Consider the following 17,037-nt stretch of genomic DNA (forward strand, 5'->3'; position numbering starts at 1 on the left):
AACTGCCTCACTGGGTCCCTCTGTGGATTCTGTCTCTCAAAAATTTTGAGTCCTTATTTTATAAGTTTTGAGAGAGAGCACCTAAGAGATGATCCTCTCCTGTCACCATCTTGGCTCCGCCCCCTGCAACAACTCTTTCTGACCCTAAGGTTTATAGGTTTGATGACTAGTTAGTTACTAAGACTCATTCACTCTCTGTTAAGTTGCTATGGCATGCTTATATGAGAAAGAGAATAGACAATCAAACTTTATTTTCTCATCTTACTCTCTTATGGTATTGGGCTGACAAACTTGACAAGTGCAAATGAGAGGAGTCACAACATGCCTTCACAACAAATTTGGGAGGTTAAAATTTGGAGAAGGGACAATGAGAGTGTTTTTTGCTGCTTGGTTCATCAACATATCAGTTTGTCAATGCCATGTGATTTTTGTCACTATGGGAACTCCTAACAACATGATATACAACATCTATAACTTAGAGTTTTTCCTAAACCCAGAGAGAAGTTATTTGTCCTTCTACAAGAAGACCATGGCATCAGGGAGGTGATGTCATGATAAGCGAGTGAATTGAATTTGAGAGAGAGTGCTGTGCGAACTCACAAGTCTCACTTTCTCCTCCAGAGTCATTTGGGTCCAGTGGTCAAATATGGCCCTGGATGTGAATCAGTCAGGGTTAAATGACTTACCCAAGGTCACACAAGAAGTGAGTGTCAAGTGTCTGGGGCCGGATTTGAACACAGTTCCTCTTTACTCCAGCACCAGAGCTTTATACAATGCACCACACCCTGGTCACAAAAAGTAGTATCTAAAGAGGAAAATCGGGGTAGCTGTGTGGCCCAATGGATAGAGCACTGGCCCTGGAGTCAGGAGGACCTGAGTTCAAATCCAGCCTCAGACACTTAATAATTACCTAGCTGTGTGGCCTTGGGCAAGCCACTTAACCCCATTGCCTTGCAAAAAACCTAAAAATAAAAATAAAAGTAAATAAAGTAGAAAGTCAAAATGTTTATCTTGACTCCAATTTCAGTTTGCTATTTACTCTGCTATACCATCTCTCTTTATTCATAGATCTTGCTATGTACATTGTATTCTATTTCAAAGATATGCCTTTGTGAGTTGTTTTGCTGTTATGTGATTAATTCTGAAAGATCAGAGAGAAAATAGAGGCATGCAAGCATTGCTTCTATAAATGATGAAACCAGTAAGGTTTTAGGAAACTCATCATGGCACTGGGGAATTTATAAGCTCTTGTGATATTCTAGCACTGTACTTAGCTGTGATCTCTCTTTCCTGGACTGGGATGCATGATTCTTCTTCTTGACTATAGTCTCCAATAATCTCTAGTTTCTGGTTTAGCTGAAGTCCTTGTCCTGAAGGACACTGCTAATCTCTCCAGTCTCTTTCATGGAAAAACAGAACCTTTGACCTAAGACAAGTGAGAAGTATACCAGTACCATTCCCTTAGTGTCTCCATAGCATCTTACCATTTATAAAATCTCACAGAGGTTATTCACCCAAGAGTGAATCCATTGTGTTTCAATCCTGTTGATATGAAAGAGAGACATGGGTGAATATTTAAAGTCTCAAATACTTATAGACAGAGAGATAGAATAATTTGTGCTAAGTGTTGAGGATATAGACACAATCAAGTGAGATAATTCGTTCCCTCAAAGAGCTTATATTCTAATGTGAGTAGTGGTGCTAGAATGGGAGATGAGAGGTTACTTTGGGGAACATGTTGTAAGGAAAAAAAGGCCAGAAAGTAAAAGTTCTATCTTTGCTATAGATTTTATAATTCATATTCTTCTGAATTCAATATCCCAGGGTCAGAGTCCAAAGGGTATGAGGAGGATAAGAAAAATAGCCAGAATATGAGTGGCAAAGTTTAAAAATGATTGGGAGGTACACACATAGGTATGCCTATGGTGTTTTATAGTATACAAAATATTTCCAGTTTGTGAAATAGGTCAAAAGAAGTTTCAAAGAGAAGGTGTTATTTCAACTAGGATTTGAAAGTTAGATTAGATTTTACTAGACAGGTATGTAGGAAAGAAGCCATTATAAAGAAAGTAAAGGGAAATGAGACATAGGGGGACAAAATGTGTGGTACATTTTACAAAATGAGGGTACATATAAGTGTGTTGTATAATTTGGAAAAATTGGACTGAAGGAAAAAAATCTTCCTAATTATCAGAGCTATGAAAAAAACTAAATTAAAAATTGTCTGATGCTAAATTGTTCAAAATATTGTCAAGCAGATTCTGGTTAAGTGGAGGTAGCGTTAGATGGATTCCGAGTAGCTTTCTAAATTTGAGAACTTTTTAGTCTCTTTAACTTGAAGTGACACTTGATATGTTCAATGAATACTTCTCAGTTTTTAGGAAAGGAGGATTGTAGTTAAGTCAACAAAAATGTATTAAAACCTTACTAGGTATCAGGAACTATGCTAATTATCAGCAATATTAAAAAAAAAACCAAAGATTTTTTTCTGCCCTCAAGGAGCTTACCATTTATGGAGAGATAGCACACAAATATGCAAAAATGAACTATGTAAAAAAGTAAACTAGAGATGATGTCATCAGGAAGGCACAATTTAATGGGAAGAGTCAAAAAAGTCTTTCTTCAGAAGAATAAAGAGATACCCAGTACAAGTGAGCAACAACAACAGAATTGAAAGGATTATGCAGAATGCTCCCAACAGCTTAGCTGAACAATTCTCTAAGAGCATGATATATTGTTCTGTTCAGTTCCCTTGTCCACCAGGGGGGTCCGTTGGGCTCAGGACAGAAAAAGAAACAGGCATACACTGAGGTGGGGAATGCTAGTAGGACATCTAACAGCTGTTTAATGAAAGTATCTATCAGTTCTTATAGCAGAAAACCACAAAATTAGTATACTGGATAAAAGCAATGATGTAACTCTATTTTGGGCAGGATGTAACTCAGGTCAAGAAGTTCTGGAACAGGGCTATCAACAAGTGAGGCCACGAATGATGCAGTGTGTTATCAAATCACAGTTCTGTGGAAAGCCTTCAAGCTCCAGGGTCAGCAAAGCTTAGGTATTTTAGTCATAATTGACCTCTGACCCAAATTCACTTGAGTAGCTCTTAACATTGTTCTAGATCAACAAGTTTTTTTATAAAGTATAAAACAGATGAAAGGCACTGTACTAGATACTAGAAATGCAAGGACAAAGAAATAAACCATCCTTACTTGGATTCATTCTTTTTAAACAATTTTGCTCAATACTGCTTAAGATACTTTTTCTCAATTTTCTTAATTTACATGAATATGTAAAAATAAAAATATGGATTAATGCAAAAATCATTACTCAGCCCCAGTTTTTTTTTTGGTAGGATTTGTGGACATTGATCAGATCTTACAATTTCATTAAACTTGCCTTCAGTTTTTACCAAAAAGAATCTTTAGCAAAGATGATTGGTTAATGAATGATATAATAAAGTGAGATTTCTATTAGAAGCTGCTTTACAGACTAAAGAGAAAAAAACATATAGAAGAGAGGCTGGTTATCTCAGAAGCTGAGAGATTTGCCTTCAAATGAAACATTTCTCTAGACAATAGATACTGAATAATATTCAAGAATAAACAAATCTCTGAGTTAGAAGGGACTTCAGAGGCAAAATAGTGTTTGCATAGGGAATCTTTTATAACACCCCCATGCAGTGGTCATATAGCCTTTGCATGGAGATTCTAATGAGGAAGAACCTACTACTTCCTAAGAGTTCTCACTTTCAGAATAATAATTTAAAGATATTTGAAGAGATTTGGTGGTGGTGGGGTGAGTTAAGACAAGCCCCTGCCTTTTACTCTGCCCTCTCGGTTCTGCCACCCCAATTTCACTTTTTGATAGTTCCATTTATCTGGAGGGTCAACTAGATGACACAATGGAGAGTTCTGGGTCTCAAGTCAGGAAGGTTCATCTTGAGTTCAAATTTGGCCTCAGACACTTACTATGTGACCCAAGCAAATCAGTTAATTCTGTTTGCCTCAGTTTTCTCATTTGTAAAATGTTCTGGTGAAGGGAGTGGCAAACCACTTCAGTATTTTTTGCCAAGAAAGCCCTAAATAGGATCACAGAAAGTTGAACATGTATGAAACAATAACATACTTTATTTGGTAGGTTTGCTTGTTGGGTTGTGTGTTTGCTTGTTTTTTTTTTTTTAATTTGTTTTCCTATTAATTAGCTGAAAGTTTTCTCTCTTCAACTTCCACCTGTTGCTCCTATTTCCACCCTTTATGGTCAAGCAGCACAAGTTTAGCATTGACAAATTCCTTGTGACAGACCTTCAGATACTTGAAGATATCTATCCTGTGCCCTTTCTACCTCTTTTGCTGGCAAAATATCTCCTGTTATCCTCAATCAATCCTCATCCGATATGACTGTAAAGTCCTTTGGCATCCTGATTGCCCTCTTCTGGATGTTTTCCAGTCTAGATAAAGCACTGTTTCACTACAGTCAGTTTAAAATGTTTCCAATTACATCACTCATTCATTAAGGTCAATCACTTGGCAAATCATCTCACATCATAGTTATTGACTCAAATTCTATTTCTGGAGAAAAGCATACTTTCAATTTGCATAGTGCCCAAAGTTGCTAATTTATTCTCAACTGAAATGTGTAAGAGGTAAGTATTCTCCCACTCAAATACTTTAAGGAGAAACTGAGGCACACACATTTTAAATGATTTGCTTAAAATCATATGACTGATCAATAGTACTTCAGAAAATATAATCCAAGTTTGAAATGCTAGTCAAAGTGTGGCAGCTTGTTGGGGCAGGAGATGAAGGGGAAAACCCTGAAGTCAGAAGAAATTGGGTTTAAATCTAGCCTCAGACACTTACTAGTTGTATGATTCTGGACAAGTCATATAATTCTGTTTGCCTTGGTTTCCTCACTTGTAAAATGAACTGAAGAAGAAAATAAAAATTCATTTCAGTATCTTTGGCAATAAAGGCTTCTTGGAGAGTTGTACAGGAATAAAATGACCAAATAACATAGTCTCTTAGTGCCTCACTAAATTAGTTCCAAATAATTCTAATTCTACACAGGTTTCCATTCTCAAGTGTAAATAGCAACTAATTAATACAGGGGAGAGATTATGTTTTAATGTCCATGAGATCAGGTTCCTAGGAACTGTATCACAGATTTAGAGACAGAAGAGACTCTCTTGAGTTCAGCTTGGCAGCTCCCTCAATTTGTTATTGATGAAACTTAGACCCACAAATTTAAGTGACTTGACCCAAAGTCACATAAGAAATAAATGCCAAAACTAGGGTTTGAACTTATATACTCTAACTCCAAATGCAATGTTTTTGTTCACCTGGTCATACCATCTCCCATAATATAAGAACACAGAGGTATGGCTTCAAAATGTTCCTCTGTGGAAAAGCAAAAGACTCAGGTCTTCCAGCTCCTGCAAAATGCAGGTTTTTTCCTATAATAAAATAGACATGTAGAATAATGTTACTAAGTGATATGATTTTTTACTTTTAACTTTTACATGTTTAAGACATGTTATATCTACTATAAGGAAAGCAGAGAAGTATCAGATCCAGCCCCTTCCATCAAGAAACCTATAATCTACTTGGGGAATCCAAACATAAACATTCAGAAATAATTGAAGGAAGAAAGAGTTCATTCAAATAAATGAGAAATTCCATAAAGTAATGTAGTTCCTATGTGATCTCCCAGATCAGAGGGAAAAGTAGATATTATAGGCTAGGATGGATTGGGAAATCTTAATCTGAAAGAAAGTATTTTGGTTGAATTTTTGTGTGTTCATATAATCAAGACAGGAAAAAGAAAAGAAGAGCATAAATTTGCAAAGGGAAAGCAAGTAAACTGAGGCACAAGGAAAGGAACTCCCCTAACTTTCAAGGGGAAAATTGGATTCATGCACAAAGATGTGTTCATCCATGCCTAAATATGTGTAGGCATGTGTGTATATATGCACTTATATACATATTCAGACATGTGAATATGTATATGTGTTTATGTGCATGCATACACATATATTCAAAGGATGATTTTTTCTGAGTAAAATAGGGGAGACATTTATTAAAAATTAAAATGATATTAAATGAAGAATATTAATTTAAAAAGTGTTAAAGGTATATTTTGATAAAGATAGAAATATATACCTGCAAATTAGGAATCAAGAAAACAGCTCCCCACCAAAATTTTCATGAAAATGATTTATGTTTGCCCTTAAGAATATGATTTGGTTATCCAGCAAAATGTATTCTCTAGCTAAAAAACGTGCTGTTTTTTATTAACTGAATTGGCAAAATGTAATTTTTTTTATATTTTACATTAGCAAATCTACCTATAATGTATCTTTTTACATAGGAGAACTTTACTGTTAATTGTCTATGGTAGTTTATGTTAATTGTCTATGCTGTTTTAAATAGATCTTTCATTCTCTTCTTTCTGTTGGGGTAGGGGAAGAGGAGTGGATTATAATCTTAAACTGAATTTAGTTCTCTTATTTCATATGTATTATTTTGATTGTTTTGGGGTTTTTTTTTGCAAGGCAATGGGGTTAAGTGCCTTGCCCAAGGCCACACAGCTAGGTAATTATTAAGTGTCTGAAGCCAGATTTGAGCTCAGGTACTCCTGACTCCAAGACTTGTGCTCTATCCACTGTGCCACCTAGCTGCCCCCATATGTATTATTTTTAAAATGAAAATACATAAAACACTATTAGAAAGCATATTATTTTTTCTGTGCTTGGTTATACTTCAATCAAGTATTGTCCTCTCAAATATAACAATATAGAATGTTTTCTCTAACTATAATTCAAAGAACCTGTAACCTAGATGTTATTCTTGTTTCTCAACACTAACATTATGAAAGCTTTCTACTTTATTATCATATAATGAAATTAAATACAATGATATACCACCAGTGAAGTCAAGGTTTGATCTTTAATAACTCTGATCTTCTTCACGGCCAGTGAACACACCCCTGACCCTGACCAGCTGTTCACAAATATGTACTACTGGGCACAAGAGGCATAGAGTGGGTGAATAGGCAGACACATATCACCACTACTGAAAAATAATTCATAAGGGTTGTTCCACTGGGACTAGGTCAGGAGCACATCCATACATCTTACTTTTCCTGCTCTGCTTTCTGTGTACCTCACAATCATTGGTTGGTTGGCTACCTTCCTCCCTCCCTCCCTCCCTTCTACTCTTCTCTCTCTCTCTCTCTCTCTCTCTCTCTCTCTCTCTCTCTCTCTCTCTCTCTCTCTCTCTCTCCTCTCTCCCTAAGACAGAGAAGCATTTTTTTTTCACTCTCACTCAAAGGTTAAAGTTTTTTTTAATTTATTTTTTATTCTCATTTTGTACAAATGTTTTTCTTTACATTAATAAAATATACTTGTTTACAAGTAAACAAAATACCCCTCCCCCCATGAATATAGATAGACTTGCTTGGGCAAAAAAGTAAAGGGGGGGAGAAAAAAAATTAAAATTAAAAAAAATAATAGTAATAATTGTAGGTATGGCCAGGTGGTGCAATGGACGAAGCACCAGCCCTGGAGCCACGAGCACCAGAGTCCATATCCAGCCTCGTAAACCCAATAATCACCCAGCCATGTGACATGCAAGCCACCCAATACCCACTGCCCTGCAAAAACCAAAAAGAAGGAAAAAAAAGACCCAAAATAAAATAAAATAGTAATAATAGTAGGGGTGGCTGGGTGGCAGACAGAGCCCTGGCCCTTGAGCCAGGAGCACCCAGGTCTGAATCTGGCCCCAGACACCCAATGATCACCCTGCCATGTGGCCCCAGGCAGGCCACCCAGCCCCACTTGCCCTGTCCCCTCCCCCAAAATATGTGTTTCAGTCTTTGTTCCAACACCATCAACTCTGTCGTGAGTGGATCACATTCTTTATGATAAGTCCATCACAAAAGTTACTACCATATTTTTCCAACGTTGCCATTGCTGATCGTAACTCCCTCCTTTCTTATTTCTCCACTACCATGTACTATATTTTCTCTCTCTTTTCACTCTGACTCTGCTGTAGGGTCGCTGAGTGGCGCAGCAGGCAGATCCCTGGTCCTGGGGCCAAGAAGCCCTGAGCCGCCATACCACCCCTGAGGCCCAGCATCCACCTGGCCTTATTGTCCTGGGCAGGCCATCCAATCCCAGCCCCTTGCAAGAAGTAAAAAAAGAAAATGTGTTATATTTGACCACTGTCCCCCCATGGTCCATCCTCTCCTCCTTTATTCACATCCCCACCCCTTCCCCCTGCTCCCCACTCCTTCTTACTCCAGTTGTCTATACCCCATTTAGTATATTTGCTGTTTCCTCTCCTAGCCATCTCTGATGAGAGCAAAGGTTCCCTCATTGTCCCTTGCCTCCCCCCTTCCATATCATTGCAATAGCTCTTTGTAATAAAAAAAAATCTTATTATGTGAAATAGCTTGGACTATTCCCCCTCTCCTTTTTCTTTCTCCCATTCCATTTCCCTTTTTTCTTATTCACTCCATTTTTACTCCATATTTTATCTTCAACTTCAGCTTTCTCCTGTGCTTCAACTATAAAAGCTCCCTCTACCTGCTCTATTAACTGAGATGGTTCATATGAATATTATCAGTATCATTTTTCTATACATGCAGTTCATCCTCATTAAGTCCCTCATATTTCCCCCCTCTCCTCCAATCTCCATGCTTCACCTGAGTCCTGCATCTGAAGATCAAACCTTCTGTTCAGCTCTGGCCATTCCAAAAGGAACCTTTGAAATTCCCCTGGTTCATTGAAAGTCCATCTTTTTCCCTGGAAGAGGACATTCAGCCTTGCTGGGTAGTTCATTCTTGGCTGCATTCTAAACTCTTTTGCCTTCCGGTATATTATATTCCAAGCCCTATGAGCTTCCAATGTAACTGCTGCTAAGTCCTGTGTGATCCTGACTGCAGCTCCACGATATTTGAACTGTGTCCTTCTGGCTGCTTGTAATATTTTCTCTTTGACTTGGGAGTTCTGGAACTTGGCTATAATATTCCTAGAGGTTGTTTTTTTGGGATCTCTTTCTCAGGGGGATAGGTGGATTCTCTCCATTTCTATTTTGCCCTCTGCTTCTAGAACATCAGGGCAATTTTCCTGTAGTAATTCTTTGAAAATGATGTCAAGGCTCTTTTCCTGATCATGACTTTCAGGTATTCCAATAATTTTCAAATTATCTTTCCTAAGTCTGTTTTCCATATCAGTTGTTTTTTCAATGAGATATTTCACATTTTCTTCTAATTTTTCATTTTTTTGGTTTTGAAGTATTGATTCCTGATTTCTGGTAAATTCATCAATCTCCCTGAATTCTATTCTTTGTCTGAAGGATTTATTCTCCTCAGAGAGTTTTCTTATCTCTTTTTCCATCTGGCCAATTTTGCTTTTTAAAGCATTCTTCTCCTCAATAACTTTTTGAACTGTTTTATCCATTTGACCTAAGCTGATTTTAGCATGCTATTTTCTTCAGCATTTTTTTGGATTTCCTTGACTAAGCTGCTGACTTCATTTTCATGTTTTTCCTGCATCTCTCTCCTTTCTTTTCCCAGTTTTTCTTCTAACTCCCTCATTTGATTTTCAAAGTCTTTTTTGAGCTCTGTCATAGCCTGAGCCCAATTTCTGTTTTTCTTGGAGTCTTTAGATGCAGGAGCTTGTGCTTCCACATCTTCAGACTGAGTATTTTGATCCTTCTTGGGCTCATTTGCAAAATATTTCTCAATGGTCTTCCTCTTGTTTCTTTGCTTGTTCATTTTCCCAGCCTAAGCCTGTTTTTGGGGGTGCTTCCTGAGCTTTTGGGACACTCCCACAAGGGTCTCAGTGTGTGTGAGGCTCTGTCCTCCCTCCTGGTCTGTGAATGACCATAAGCACCCCACCTCTGCCACGGGGCTGAGGTGGGGGGGGGGGGCTGCTGTTCTATGGGGGGCCTAGACTGCGATCAGGATCTGAATGTGGTCAGAGCCCCAGAGTCCTGTTCCAGGGGCAGAGGACAGAGCTCTGCAGTCTCTCTCTCTTCACTCCCCTCCCTCAGCTCAATGGGCTCATGCCCTGGGGGCTCCTGCTTACCAGCTCCACCTGCTTCTGTTTCCGGATCTGGGCTGCCGAAAGACCAGGCTGCACTCTGTGTGCCCTGGGGACTGGGCTCCAAGTGCTGCTCCCCCGCTGTTCCTCCACTTTGTGCCAGTGCTCCCCAGGGTGCAGCTCAGGCGACTCCCCCAGCTGCCTAAAGTTTTTTTTAAAGAAAAAGATTTACTCAAGATCACCACATAGTACTCTATGACAGCTCACTGTGCTATTTGACTCTAGAAAGAATCCACATTAATTCAGTTTCCAACTCTTCAGACATAATATATGCTCTTTAAATATCTAAGTTCTTAATCACTTTGGAAATACATGAAATTCTCCAGCTGGTAAAAAATTGACTGGTTTCAAGATATTAATGGACTTCCAGTTGAGTATAGAACTGAATTTTTGAGGTAAGATAGTTTAAGAACTACACATTTAAACAAAGGTGTTCCAATTGAGTAACCTCTTATAATAAGTAAATTGCTATATCTTCCATGTTGGATACAAAGTCTACTTGAAGTAATTGAACTCACTTGTTTCTAAATGGCATTTTCTTCTGTTTTTCAGTTTTTTAATGGAAAGAATATGTATAAAACAATAAAACTAAATGCTGAGAAATTTTAACAAACAAGTTTGGTTCCAAAGAAAATATACAAGCAAAAACCAACCTTCCCTCCTTCTCATTCCTTCTTTTTTAAAACATATTTTATTTACTTATTTTTTTCAAGTACTTGCCACAGTAGTTTTCAACAATCATTTTTTGGCAAAGTTTTGAATATCATATTTTTACCCCTCCCTATGACAAAAAAGCAATCTAATATAGGCTATACATGTATAACCATGCTAAACATAGATCTATATTAATCATGATGTGAAAGGAGAGTCAAATTAAAATGGGAAAAACATTAGAGAGGAAAAACAATATAGAAAAACTTATTTTAAAAGTGAAGATAGTAACCTTTAGTCTGCATTTAAACTTCATAGTTCCTTCTCTGGATATTGGTAATATTTTCCAATACAAGACTTTTAGAATTGTCTTTAATTATTGTACTGCTGAAATGTTTGAGTTCATCATAATTGATCATCATTCAATATTGCTAACAGTTATTTTTCAACACCAGAGTTAGGCAACAAAAAAAGAAGAGGCTTTTGCAAAACAGATGACTGACTATTTAACCTAGGGGCTGAGGGAAAATGTGTTCTATTTTCTCATCTTTCTCCATATCCCTAAATGTGACCCAATGACAATTTTAGTCAATTTTAATATAATTAGCTAGATTCCATGATTAGGAATAAGTCCTGAATCAACTTTCTATGAACTATCAGACTACCAATTTGTTAGAATAATAAAAATGAAGGAAAGAAAATAATAAAGGATTCAATCAAACAACAAAACCTGGCCTATATCAAATTTCAAGGATATCGACACAGATTTAAAAATCATTTGATAAAAGCTTAAACTGATGTGATCAATGCCCTTGGCTAACAAAAATGGCTAATTTGACAAAAGGAGAATTATGATAGCCAAAGGCAAAACCAGTAAAATAGAAACTCATTTGTTAAATATTATGTAAAAAGATGTTAGGTTATTACAAACAATATTACCTCATAAAGCAGAAATAAGTGGTGAAATAAAACCATTTAAAACAAATCTTGGCAAAATATCTAACTAAGCAAAATCATATTGGGATATTTAAAGAATTGGAAGGAGGACAACAACTAAAAATTATTGTAGAACTTTATTTTTTTTAACTAACACTCTTCATCATCAAGGACAGTAGAATCATTACACTTTAATTCTTACATCTCTATAATATAGAGACTAATAGAAACATATAAATGACACTAAAGAAAATAAAGATTAGGATAAAAAAGTTAGATTAAACAGTATACTTGAAGGAGATTCATGCTTCAGCTATCCTAGAATGAGGTTGTGAGGACACTGAGGGGAAAAATTCACAAGTTAATGAAAGGGGTGATACAAAAGGCATCTATAATAAGGCCAGATTTCTGTAGTATCTTTTCTCACTACTCTACTCATGTTATTGACCTTTCTTTAAGTTTGATCATTTAGGACTTCTGGGGCAGATCCAAGATAGTGGCAGGAAGCTAACATGCTCCCAGAGCTTTTCCCTACCAATGCTAAATGAAGCCTCTACTCTGACATACACACTACAGATCCCACCAAGAAAAAGAGAAGAATCAAAGAAGTTTTCAACTGTAGACATCATGGAAGATCTTCAGTAAAGGTTTGGCTCTTTGGGGATAAAGGGGAAGTAAAATCCAGGAGGTGGGAGATTGGGGAAAGCCAGCAGGAGGTTTTTATCCACAGTGCAATCCAGGTTCTGACAGCTTAACAACAGCAGAGGTCCTGGAAGCTAGATTGCAAGCCAGCAGGGAAAACTCCATCCCCAAAGTCTGAATCCTGAAAACACCAGAGTAAAAGACAGGACTGGGTTGGGAACAAGCCACTGTTAAGTCAGAAACTGGACATAAAGGAGGATAAAAACCTCTGCAAAGGCAAGCCCTGGACTACACAGGCAACATCTTGGCCAACAACAAGCAAAACGATCAGACCCCAGCCCCAGCAAAATAAAAAAAAATTGGATCTATACTCCCTAAAGCCCAGGAACAAAACTAAAACAACAAAGATGAACAAAATAGCTAAAAAAGTGCTAACTACACCAGCAACTCTGTCTTGGGTGGATCACATTCTTTATGATAAGTCCATCACAAAAGTTACTTCCATATTTTTCCACCCTTGCCATTGCTGATTGCAACTCCCTCCTTTCATATTTCTCTACTACCATGTACTGTATTTTCTCTCTCCTTTTACTCTGACTCTGCTGTAGGGTAGCTGAGTGGCACAACAGACAGATCCCTGGCTCTGGGGCCAAGAGGCCCCGAGCCCCCATACCACCCCTTAGGCCCAGCATCCACCTGGCCTTATGGTCCCAGACAGGCCTTCCAATCCCAGCCCCTTGCAAGGAGTAAAAAAAGAAAATGTGTTATATCTGACCACTCTCCCACCATGGTCCATCCTCTTCTCCATCACTCACATCACCCCCTTCCCCTGTCCCCACCTCTCCTTCTTACTCCAGATGCCTATACCCCATTGAGTATATATGCTGTTTCCTCTCCTAACCATCTCCACCTGGCCATACCTACAATTGTTACTAGTATTTTTTAATTTAAATTTTTTTTCTCTCCCCTTTATTGCTCAAGCGAGTCTATATTTATGGGGAGGGTATTTCATTTACTCTTAAAAATATTTTATTAATGTATAAAAAACATTATTTGTACAAAATGAGAATAAATATTAAATAAAAAAGTGCTAACTATAGAAAACTCTTTACAGACATAGATAACAGCAATGTCATGTCTGAAGTAAAAAAGGAGTGAAAAATCACTCATAGAGGAAGTATCAAGTCTATAAATTGGACCCAAATACAAAAACTCATTGAAGGGCTTAAAAAAGAATTTAAAAACCAAAGAAGAAGACTTCCAGCCAAGATGGTGGAGAGAAGACAGACACTGTGATAGTGCTCTCTTTCCCCTCAGAAATAACATGAGAGAAACCTCTTAATAGAAATTCAATCAACAAAACCCAGAAAGAGAAGCTAGGAGAAGACCTACCAAGATGGTCCCTAGGTGAACCAAGAGACGAGAATAGAGATCAGTGCTGGAGATGGCAGCTGGGGGAGGCCAGAGGGTCAGCCTCAGCCATGGAGACTTCGGTGAGTGGCAGGTGCCAGATCCAGCTTTAGCTGTAGAGTCTTTGGCTAGGAGTATGAGGGTGAGTTCCAGCACAGAATCTCAGAGCATTCCTGGAGAACAGGTGGGCCAGGGACCTGAGCTCCATACTTTTCAGCAGAGCCCTTTGCCCAGAACAAACAATAAACAACCCCCCACCCCCACCCCACCCCCAGGGAGTCAGGGCTCACACAGAAGAAAGACATTAACTTCTCCCCCACGGCCCAGCCCAGTTTTCAAGGTCAACTCAGACCCTGCTGTTGAGGACCTCACTCCAGAGAAAGCAACCATGCCCCACTGGCTGGCCCTTAGAATTACTAAGTCAAGTGAACAAAGCCTCTAGAATACTGAAAAGGATACCTCTGAGAGCCAGCTCCTCCCCCTCAACACAAGATGAAAAAAGGCCAGAGAAAGGAGGGCCCTATGGAGAAATACTTAGACAAAACAGATCTGAACCCAGAGAGATCTAGCACTGCTAAGGAGAATATGAATTAGTCTCCAGCCCAGAAAGACTTCCTTGAAGAAATCAGGAAGGAGCTTAAAAATCAATTGGAAGATTTGGGAAAAGAAAGTCAAGAGAAAATTAACATGTTGCAAGAGAAAATTAACAACAAGAAAATAAATCCTTGGAAAAAACAATTGGACAAATACAAACTGAGAATAAATCTCTCAGATCTTCAATTGGGCAAATGCAAAAAGAAAATGATTCTCTCAAAGTTATATTTGGGCAAATAGAAAAGTCCTTCAAAAATTGAATGCACCAACTGGAAAAGGAGTTGCAAAAGATAAAGGAGGAAAAATCTCCTCAAAAAAAAGAATGGAATTGGTGGAAACTAATGACTTCATGAGACAACAAGATTGTGTTAAACAAAACCAAAAGATCAAAAAAAAATAGAAAAAAATGTAAAATACCTCATCAGCAAAACCATTGACCTCAAGAATCAATCAAGAAGGGAGAATCTGAGAATTTGGGACCTTCCTGAGAACACTTAAGAGAAAAAAAAACGTGGACTTGATATTACAGGATGTAGTGATGGAAATTTGTCCTGATATCATGGAACCAGAGGGCAAAATACTTGTTGAAAGAATACATCGATCCCCTCTGAAAAGAGATCCTAAAATGAAAACACCAAGGAATGTTGTGGCCAAATTCTAGGACTCTCAGATAAAAGAAAAAAATCTTGCAAACAGCCAGAAAGAAAAAATTAAGTACCAAGGCACCACAGTAAGAATTACACAGGACCTGGCCACAGCAACATTAAGGGATCAAAGGGCCTGGAATGAGATATTACAAAGAGCAAGGGAGATTGGAATGCAACCAAGAATCCACTGCCCGGCAAAGTTGAGCCTTTTCTTCCAGGGAAAAAAAATGGACATTTAATGAAATGGGAGACTTACAAGATTTCATGATGCAAAGACCAGAGCTACCTAGAAAATTTGCACATCAAACAGGAGGCTCAAGAGACACATGAAAAGTGTAAAAAAAAACTGCTATACAATAAGATGAAATTAGCTATATATGCACTTGGGAGAAAGAGTCTCATAACTCTTGAGAATTGTAACTCTATTAGAAAGAATATACATAGCCAGAAATGATGGACACTCATAACTTTTCTGTAACTCAGAATGATTTAAAAACAATACTTCTTTAAAAAGGAGGGCAATAAGGAGAAGAAAAGTTAGAGGGAGATTGAATGGGGTAAATCTCATTACATCAAGAGGTACAAAAGACTTATTGTAATTGAGACAAAGAAGGGAGGAGGTGAGAACCACCTGAATCTTCATCTCATCAGACTTGACTTGAAGTTAATTTAGACACAATCTAGTTAAGAAACTTATCTTACCTTTCAAACATTAAAAGGGAAAAAGTGGAAAAGGGAAAGGGGAAAAAGGGGGAGGGGGTCAATTTAAGAGAGCAAATACACTGAAGGTGGTCATATTCAGAAACAAAACACTGGGGAATATGGATAAAGGGCAAAAAGGGGAAAAATACAACAGAAGGAAGATAGCATGGAGGACAATAAAGAGTTAGTAATTATAACTTTGAATGTGAATGGGATGAACTCTCACTTAAAATGTAAGCAAATAGCACAGTGAATTAAAAACCAGAATCCTATAATATGCTGCATACAAGAAACTCATTTGAAACAGAGAGATCCATATTTTGCTTCAGCTGAAGTGAAAAAAGCAAGGGTAGCAATCCTTACCTCAGAAAAAGCAACTGCAAAAACAGATAGCTTTAAAAAAGATCAGGAAGGAAACTATATTCTCCTATTTCAATACTAAATATGTATGCACCCAATGTAATAGCATCCAAATTCTTAGAGGAGAAGTCAAAAGAGCTACAGAAAGACATAGACAGCAAAAGGCTACTAGTGGGAGACCTCAACCTCCTGCTATAAGATTTAGATAAATCAAAACATAAATTAAACAAGAAGGAAGTTAAGGAGGTAAATAGATTGTTAGAGAACCTAGATATGATAGACCTATGGAGGAAACTGAATGGGGATAGAAAGGAATATACTTTTTTTGCAGTACATGGCACTTACACAAAAACTGACCATGTACAAGGACATAAAAACCTAATGATTAATTGCAGAAAGAAATAGTGAATACATATTTCTTAGATCATAATGCAATAAAAATCATATGCAATACTGGGCCAGGGAGATATAGACCCAGAACTAATTGGAAGCTAAATAATCTCATTTTAAAGGATTAGTGGATCAAGGAACAAATTATAGAAAGAATTAATTATTTCATCCTAGATAATGACAATAATGATACAACATACCAAAACCTATGGGGTACACTCAAGGTGGGTGTCAGGGGGATATATATTATATCTTTAAATGCCTACATAAATAAATTAGAGAAAGAAGAAATCAATTAACTAAATATGCAACTAAAAAATTAGAGAAAGAACAAATTAAAAACCCCCAATTAAACGCCAAATTAGAAATTCTAAAAATTAAAGGAGAAATTAATAAAATCTGAAGCAATAAAACTATTGAATTAATAACTAAAACCAAGAGCTGATTTTATGGAAAAAAAATAATAAAATTGATAGACTTCTGGTCAATTTGATTTAAAAAAAGAAAGAAGAAAATTAAATTGCTAATATCATAAACAAAAAAGTTGAACTCACCAACAATGACGAAGAAAGTAAAGTAATAATTCAGAATTATTTT

The sequence above is a fragment of the Macrotis lagotis genome, chromosome 5 (assembly GCF_037893015.1).
Source record: "Macrotis lagotis isolate mMagLag1 chromosome 5, bilby.v1.9.chrom.fasta, whole genome shotgun sequence".
Classification (NCBI taxonomy): Eukaryota; Metazoa; Chordata; class Mammalia; order Peramelemorphia; family Peramelidae; genus Macrotis; species Macrotis lagotis.